Source organism: Petaurus breviceps, unplaced genomic scaffold (assembly GCF_028583685.1).
Source record: "Petaurus breviceps papuanus isolate PSGF00001 unplaced genomic scaffold, PetGlider_PUasm1.0 82035, whole genome shotgun sequence".
Classification (NCBI taxonomy): domain Eukaryota; kingdom Metazoa; phylum Chordata; class Mammalia; order Diprotodontia; family Petauridae; genus Petaurus; species Petaurus breviceps.
The window spans coordinates 5,689-13,529 of NW_027186569.1; the positions used below are offsets into that span (position 1 = coordinate 5,689).

Consider the following 7,841-nt stretch of genomic DNA (forward strand, 5'->3'; position numbering starts at 1 on the left):
CATTCTGATCTCTTTTATGCATTTAAAAATTATTTAATAATTGTCTTTTCTACTTTTCTTTAAAAAAACAACAACACTGTAATATTATGTTAAGTCCCCTTGTTCCTTCCAACTCTCTCTCCTCATTCCTTCCCAATCTAAAGAATGAAAATTTTGGGGCAGCTAGATGGTGTAGTAAATCGAACACTGGCCCTGGAGTCAGGAGGACTTGAGTTCAAATCTGGCCTCAGACACTTAACACGTACTAGCCATGTCACCTTGGACAAGTCACTTAACCCCAATTGCCCTTCCAAAAAAAAAAAGAATGAAAATTTAAGCCCTTCTACAAAGTATACTTATTTCAGCAAAACAAATCTCCTCATTGTCTAAATATAAAAATGTTTGTCTCATTTTGTACCTTCAGTTCAGAATGTTTCATCACCAAATCTTTCGAATTGTGGCTTACCAATAGTCCAGAGTTTTTTTTTTTTTTTAATTTTTAAATTTTAAGTTTTTAAATTTTTTTTTTTAGAATTTTGTTGTTACAGTATAAATTACTCTCCATGATCTGCTCTCTTCATCTACATCAGCTGATACAAGTCTTCCAAGGATGGTTTGAAACAATCTCTTTTTGCATTTGTTATGGCTCAATAATATTCCATGAAAACCATACACTACTATTGTTCAGTCAAACCCTAATTTATGGGTACCCTTTTAGTCTCAGTTCTTTGTCACTCCAAAAACAGCAGATCTGCACAGAAGAAACTTATGGGGCCAAAAAAAAGGTTTATATTTAATAATAGACACCACAGCTCATACCCAACAGCTGTGGTTGACTCTGGACATTAAAGTGATTATTATATTGGTAGCAATTATCAACAGATGGAGTAAGTGTGGTCTGAATCTCATGCCTGTTGAGTTCTTCATCAAGGAAGTCTTCAAGGGTGGGGTATGAGGAAGAGGAAGAGACTAGGAATAAGAATTTCAGGGCTTAGTAAACATATAGAAGCAAACAATCAGTAGTATTTGTGGCCTATGGCATGCTTTATTCTATTCACTCAAGCGCCAATAGGTTGGAAGGTTTGTTTTGATGTTTACCTGTTTATCTAATTAGGGCCACAGTCCTTAAAGAACTCCAGGGATTTTGATTTTGTGTGTAGGTATGGGGGAGCGCTGTCAGGGAGGAATCGCTGTAGTTCTAGAGAAAGGCTAAGTTGGACAGAAAGAACTGCCAATTTTTCTAAATAAATAAAATCTCCTACTATACCACTATATATTTCAGATTATCAAGCTCTTCTCCCCATCATTAGAACTTTTCCAGAAATTCCATACCTTCTAAGAAACATTCTATCTTTTCTGCCTTAGCCCTATTGGAAACCAGAGAACCCGCAGGTTTTCACACAGCTGTACAGAGTGAACTTGGAGTCAGAAGACTTCACCCTAAGGTCTGCCTTAGTCACGATTAGCCATAAACATTGGACAAGTTATTTCACCTTTTTGGTCTCACTATCTGAAAAACAGAGATAGTGATAACTACCTAGATAACAGGGCTTTTATAAGAAATGATAAACCGTAAAGTGAAATGTAAATATCAGCTAATGCTATTGCCCCAAACACATATTGGATAGCAATGCTTGATTTTTGTTGTATATTAAGGTAATACTTTTTTCAAATTTTTCAAGGTAGGTCAAAAAGTATTAAATACTTATTATTTGCCGGGCACTATATGACATGCTAGGGATACAAAAAAGACCAAAAATATAGTTGGTACCATCAAAGAACTTACATTTTAATGGATAAGATGGCATCTAAGCAACTAGATACAAAGAAGATACACACAGAGTAGACACAAGGTAGTCTGAGCAGGAGAGGCAGTAGAAGCTATAAGGACCTGGAAAGGCTTTCTGGAATAGGGGGCATTTGAGCTGAGGTTTGAAGAAAGTGAGGAAAATCAAAATATGGAGGGTAACAGGGTTGGACATTTGGATGTGGAGGACAGCTAGTGTGAAGGCATAAAGAAGATTCAATGTTATGCTCAAGAAACTTCAAAAACTTGACTAAGTAGTTTATTTTTTTCATTTTTCATTTTATTAGATAGGCATCCATATAACATTTCATAGCTAAAGTACCATGTTACTTAGAAGTGATTGAAATATCAGAAAAATTTACTAACCTGAACAAGAAAAAAATATTGTTTTTTCCACCTTTTCCAAACCTTTTGTCCAAGGGCATATAAAAATCTGCCAGGGAAAAACAAGAGAATATATGAATGATTAACAAGTTTTCTTTAATGTTTAATTTCAACCAATTCTTATTTTCTTATTACTGTTGTTGGTGACACTTTCAACATTGTATAAAGTCATTTTCATTTGTTCCTGCAAGTATAAAAGCAGGAATTAACTAAAGGCAAAATTGGATTCACTTGGAATATTTGTGAAACAAAATAGTTGAGACAAAGATATGTGACCAGAAGTTGGTTGCCATGATTTCAATGATAGCTACACATAGAAGGGATCTGGCTTTGGGAAATATCTAACATACAGACACCTCCTACATCATTAAAAGTCTCCATTAAAAATGAGTTTGAGTGAAATGATGTTACAGGAGGCAGTTAGCTTTACAGAACTGCTTTGTATGCACTTACTTACATTAAGCAACATGGTGACATGAAAGAAGATAAGCTAAAAGGACAAATTGTTACTGGTTCTTTCCAAACACTAGCTCAGATCAAGCTAAACACTAGGTTTGTGCCTCTGGCAGATGGCTGAATGATGTTACAGTGGGGTTTGCATAATGATTGTGTTTGGCTACAATTATGATTGCCATTATTATAAAGGAAGTCAGAATCTTGTAGTGAATAGAGAACTAGCCTCAAAGCTAGAAAGACTTGCTCAGGTTCAAATCCTGTCTCTGGCATATACTGACTTTGTGAACCTGGACAAACTATTTTACTTTTAAGTGCTCTAGGCAACTCTCTTGAGACACTAAGTAACAGGGAAGGTGTGAACCTTTATTGCTAGAAGGAGTTTTGTCATCCAAGAGTTTCCTATACTTCTTATCCCAATCCTATTATTGTAAAATGATACTAAGCAATGTTATACACATTACATCTACATGAATAATATTATCTTCAACTTCAGAAAACCATTATGTGCCATGACTGATGGTGAGATTATGCTGAACTGTGAAATTATAAACTGATTAAGAAACTGACTTTATAAGGGTGCCATGCTTTTCTATATTGGTCAAAATACTTTTCCTATGGGCAGCCAAGTGATAGAATACTGAGCTTGGAGTCAGAAGATCTGAGTTCAAATCTGACCTCAGACACTTCCTAGCTATATGATCCTGGGCAAGTCATTTAAACCCTATTTGCTTCATTTCTTCATCTGTAAAATGGGGGCACATTGGAGAAGGAAATGGCAAACCACTCCAGTATCTTTGTCAAGAAAATTCCATGGACAAAAGTCCATGGAATCCCATAAAGTTGGACACAATTTAACAAAAATAACAAAAACTTTTACAATGGCTACTAGAGAAGTTTGACCAATAAAGATTTCATATATTTCTTAAGAGAAGATCTATTTACTAATAAAGAGGTAAGAAGAAGAATAAACAGAAAATGACAAAGAACGCATGATAACGGATAGTAAACAAGATATATCCTCATTTCAAAAATTAAGTAAATGTAACCATAATGCATATTCCTCTTCTGATTCAGCATCATGTATTATGACATCTGAGAATAATGGAATGAATCTACAGATTATCAAAGAGGGGAGGGAGAGGAGCTTTGCATGAGATTTGTTCTTGTCACACTTGGTGCGAAGAAGAAATAACATACTTCATTAAGTATAAAAATATCCTACAGGCAGTAGGAGGCGGAAAGGGCTACAAAAGGGGGGGGGGGTTAGTAGGGAGGAGAGAAGTAAGGGGAAAGGGAAGGAAAAGGGAGCGGGGTGATGAAGGAATACTGAGGAAGGAGGTGGTCAAAAGGAAAACTATTAAGGAGGGGAAGGGAGAAGAGGGGAAAATATGAACATTAACAGGGGTGGGAATAGGATGGAGGGAATGAAACAGATAACAATCATAACTGTAAATGTGAATGGAATGAACTCTCCCATGAAATGGAGATGGATAGCAGAATGGATTAGAAATCATAATCCTAAAATATGCTGTTTAGAAGAAACAGATCTGAAACGGAGGGATACACACAGAGTAAAGGTAAAAGGCTGGAGTAAAATGTATCATGCCTCAGCTAAAGTAAGAAAAGCAGGGGTAGCAATCCTTATCTAAGATAAAGCAAAAGCAAAAATTGACCTAATTAAAAGAGATAAGGAAGGAACCTATATATCCTCTTAAAAGGCACCATCAAGAATGAAGCAATATCATTATGTAACATATATGCATCAACTGGTATAGCATACAAATTCCTAGAGGAAAAGGTAAAGGAATTAGAGGAAGAAATAGATAGCAAATCTATACTAGTGGGAGACCTTAATTTCCCCCTCTCTGAACTTGATACATCTAACCTCAAAATAAACAAGAAAGAAGATAAGGAGGTGAACAGGATTTTAGAGAGGATAGGTATGGTAGATCTCTGGAGAAAACTGAATGGGGATAAAAAGGAATATACTTTCTTCTCAGTGGTTCATGGAACATATTCAAAAATTGACCACATTCTAGGGCATAAAAACCTCACAATTCTATGCACTAAGGCAGAAATATTAAATGCATCCTTCTCAGATCATGATGCAAGAAAAATTATAAGCAATAAAGGGCCATGGAAAGACAGAATAAAAACTAATTGGAAATTAAACAATTTAATCCTAAAGAATGAGTGGATCAAACAAGAAATTATAGAAACAATCAGCAATTTCATTCAAGAGAATGATGATAAGGAAACAACATACCAAAATTTGTGGGATTCATTAAAGGCAGTTCTTAGGGGAAGTTTTATAACCCTGAGTGCATACATGATTAAATTAGAGAAAAGGGAGGTCAACGAATTGAGCATGCAATTGAAAAACCTAGAAAAAGAACAAATTCAAAATCCCCAATTAAATACTAAATTAGAAATATTGAAAAACAAAGGAGATATTAATAAAATTTAAATTAAGAAAACTATTGAATTAATAAATAAAACTAAGAGCTGCTTTTATGAAAAAAACCAACAAAATTGATGGACTCTTAGTCAATATGATAAAAAAAGAAAGAAAACCAAATTATGAGTATCAAAAATGATAAAGGTGAATCTACCTCCAATGAAGAGGAAATAAAAACAATAATTGGGAATTATTTTTCCCAATTGTATGCACATAAATTTGACAATCTCAGGGAAATGGATGAATATTTACAAAAATACAAGTTGCCCAGATTAACTCAAGAGGAAGTAAATTACTTCAATGATCCCATCTCAGAAAAAGAAATTCAACAAGCCATCAGTCAACTCCCTAGGAAAAAATCTCCAGGGCCAGATGGATTTACTAGTGAATTCTATCAACTATTTAAGGAACAATTGATTCCAATACTCTACAAACTATTTGGGAAAATTAGTGAAGGAGTCCTACCCAATTCTTTTTATGACACAAATGTGGTACCAATACCTAAATCAGGAAGAGATAAAACAGAGAAAGAAAATTATAGACCAATCTCCCTCATGATTATAGATGCAAAAATTCTAAATAAAATACTAGCAAAAACACTATAGCAACTTATCTCAAGAATAATACATTTTGATCAGGTAGGATTTATTCCAGGAATGCAAGGATGGTTTAATATTAGGAAAACCATCAGTATAATTGATCATATCAACAACAAAAATAGGAGAAACCACATTATTATCTCAATAGATGCAGAAAAGGCTTTTGACAAAATACAACATTCATTCCTATTAAAAACATTAGAAAGTATAGGAATAAATAGAGCCTTCCTTAAAATAATAGGAAGCATCTATTTAAAGCCATCAGCAAGTATTATATGTAATGGGGAGAAGCTAGAAGTATTTCCCATAAGATCAGGGGTGAAACAAGGGTGTCCATTATCACCCCTCTTATTCAATCTGGTACTAGAAATGTTAGCAATAGCAATTAGAGGAGAAAAAGAAATCAAAGGAATCAAATTAGGCAAAGAAGAGACCAAGCTATCACTCTTTGCAGATCAGATGATGATATATTTAGAGAATCAAGTAAAAAAAACTACTTGAGACAATAAATAAATTTGGCAAAGTTGCAGGATATAAAATAAACCCACATAAATCCTCAGCATTTCTATATATTTCCAATGAAATTCAACAGCAAGAGATAGAAAGAGAACTCCCATTTAAAGTTACGGTAGACAGTATAAAATATTTGGGAATCTACCTGCCAAATCAAACCCAGGCCTATATGACCACAACTACAAAACACTTTTAACACAAATAAAGTCAGATGTAACTAATTGGAAAAAAATATCAATTGCTCATGGCTGGGTGGAGCTAATGTAATAAAAATGACAATTTTACCTAAATTAAATTATATATTTAGTGCCATACCAATTAATTTACCAAAAAACTACTTTATAGAGCTAGAAAAAATGGTAACAAAATTCATTTGGAAGAATAAACAGTCCAGAATATCAAGGGAATTAATGAAAAGAAATGCTAGGGAAGGTGGACTAGCTATACCAGATTTCAATCTGTATTATAGAGCAGCAGTCATCAAAACGACTTGGTACTGGCTGTGGAATAGAGGAGTGGATCAATGCAATAGATTATCACACGAGATTCAGAAGTCGACTATAGTAATCTATTGTTTGATAAACCCCAAGACCCTGGTTTTGGGGATAAGAACTCACTATTTGACAAAAACTGCTGGGAAAACTGGAATATAGTATGGCAGAAAATGGGCATACACCATTATCTAACACCATATACAAAACGCAAGTCTAAATGGGTGCATGAGCTAGGTATAAAGGTTGATACTGTAAGCAGTCTATGAAAACAAGGAATAGTTTACCTATCAGACTTGTGGAGAGGGAAAGACTTTATGACTAAACAAAAATTAGAGAACACTATAAAAGCTAAAGTGGATAATGTTGACTACATGAAATTGAAAAGTTTCTGTACAAACAAAGACAATGTAACCAAGATTAAGAGGGAGGTGGGAAATTGGGACAGAATCTTTACAACTTATGTCTCTGACAGAGGACTCATTTCTAAAAGATACAGAGAATTGAGTCAAATTTTATAAGAATACAAGTCATTCCCCAATGGATAAATGGTCAAAGGATATGAACAGGCAGTTTTCAGAGAAAGAAATTGAAGCTATACATAAGCACATAAAGAAATGCTCTAATTCACTATTGATTAGAGAAATGCAAATCAAAACAACTCTGAGGTACCACATCTCACCAGTCAGATTGGCTAAGATGACAAAACAGGAAAATGACAAATGCTGGAGAGCATGTGGGCAAATTGGAACATGAATGCATTGCTGGTGCAGTTATGAACTGATCCAGCCTTTCTGGAGAGCAATCTGGAATTATGCCCAAAGGGCTATACATACTTTCATACCCTTTCATCCAGCAACACCACTCCTAGGGTTATATCCCAAAGAGATCATAGAAATGAGAGAAAGACCCATATGTTCAAAACTGTTTATAGCAGCTCTTCTATTGTTGCAAAGAATTGGAAAGTAAGGGGGTACCCATCAATTGGGCAATGGCTGAACAAGTTGTGGTATATGCATGTTATGGAATACTATTGTGCTATAAGAAACAAGGAGCAGACCGTCTTCATATTTACCTGGAGAGGCCTAAAAGAACTGATGCTGAGTGAGAAGAGCAGAACCAGGAGAAATTTTACACAATTACAGACAGAACGT

General features: G+C 34.7%; 1 long non-coding RNA gene across 1 annotated transcript; it reads left to right on the forward strand.

Annotated features, from left to right (window-relative positions):
* Positions 1-624: 624 nt before the first annotated feature.
* Positions 625-7,130, forward strand: LOC138176158 (uncharacterized). Its single transcript, XR_011172179.1, has 2 exons — positions 625-1,063; positions 4,166-7,130. It is a non-coding gene; the product is annotated as an uncharacterized lncRNA (long non-coding RNA).
* Positions 7,131-7,841: the final 711 nt, after the last annotated feature.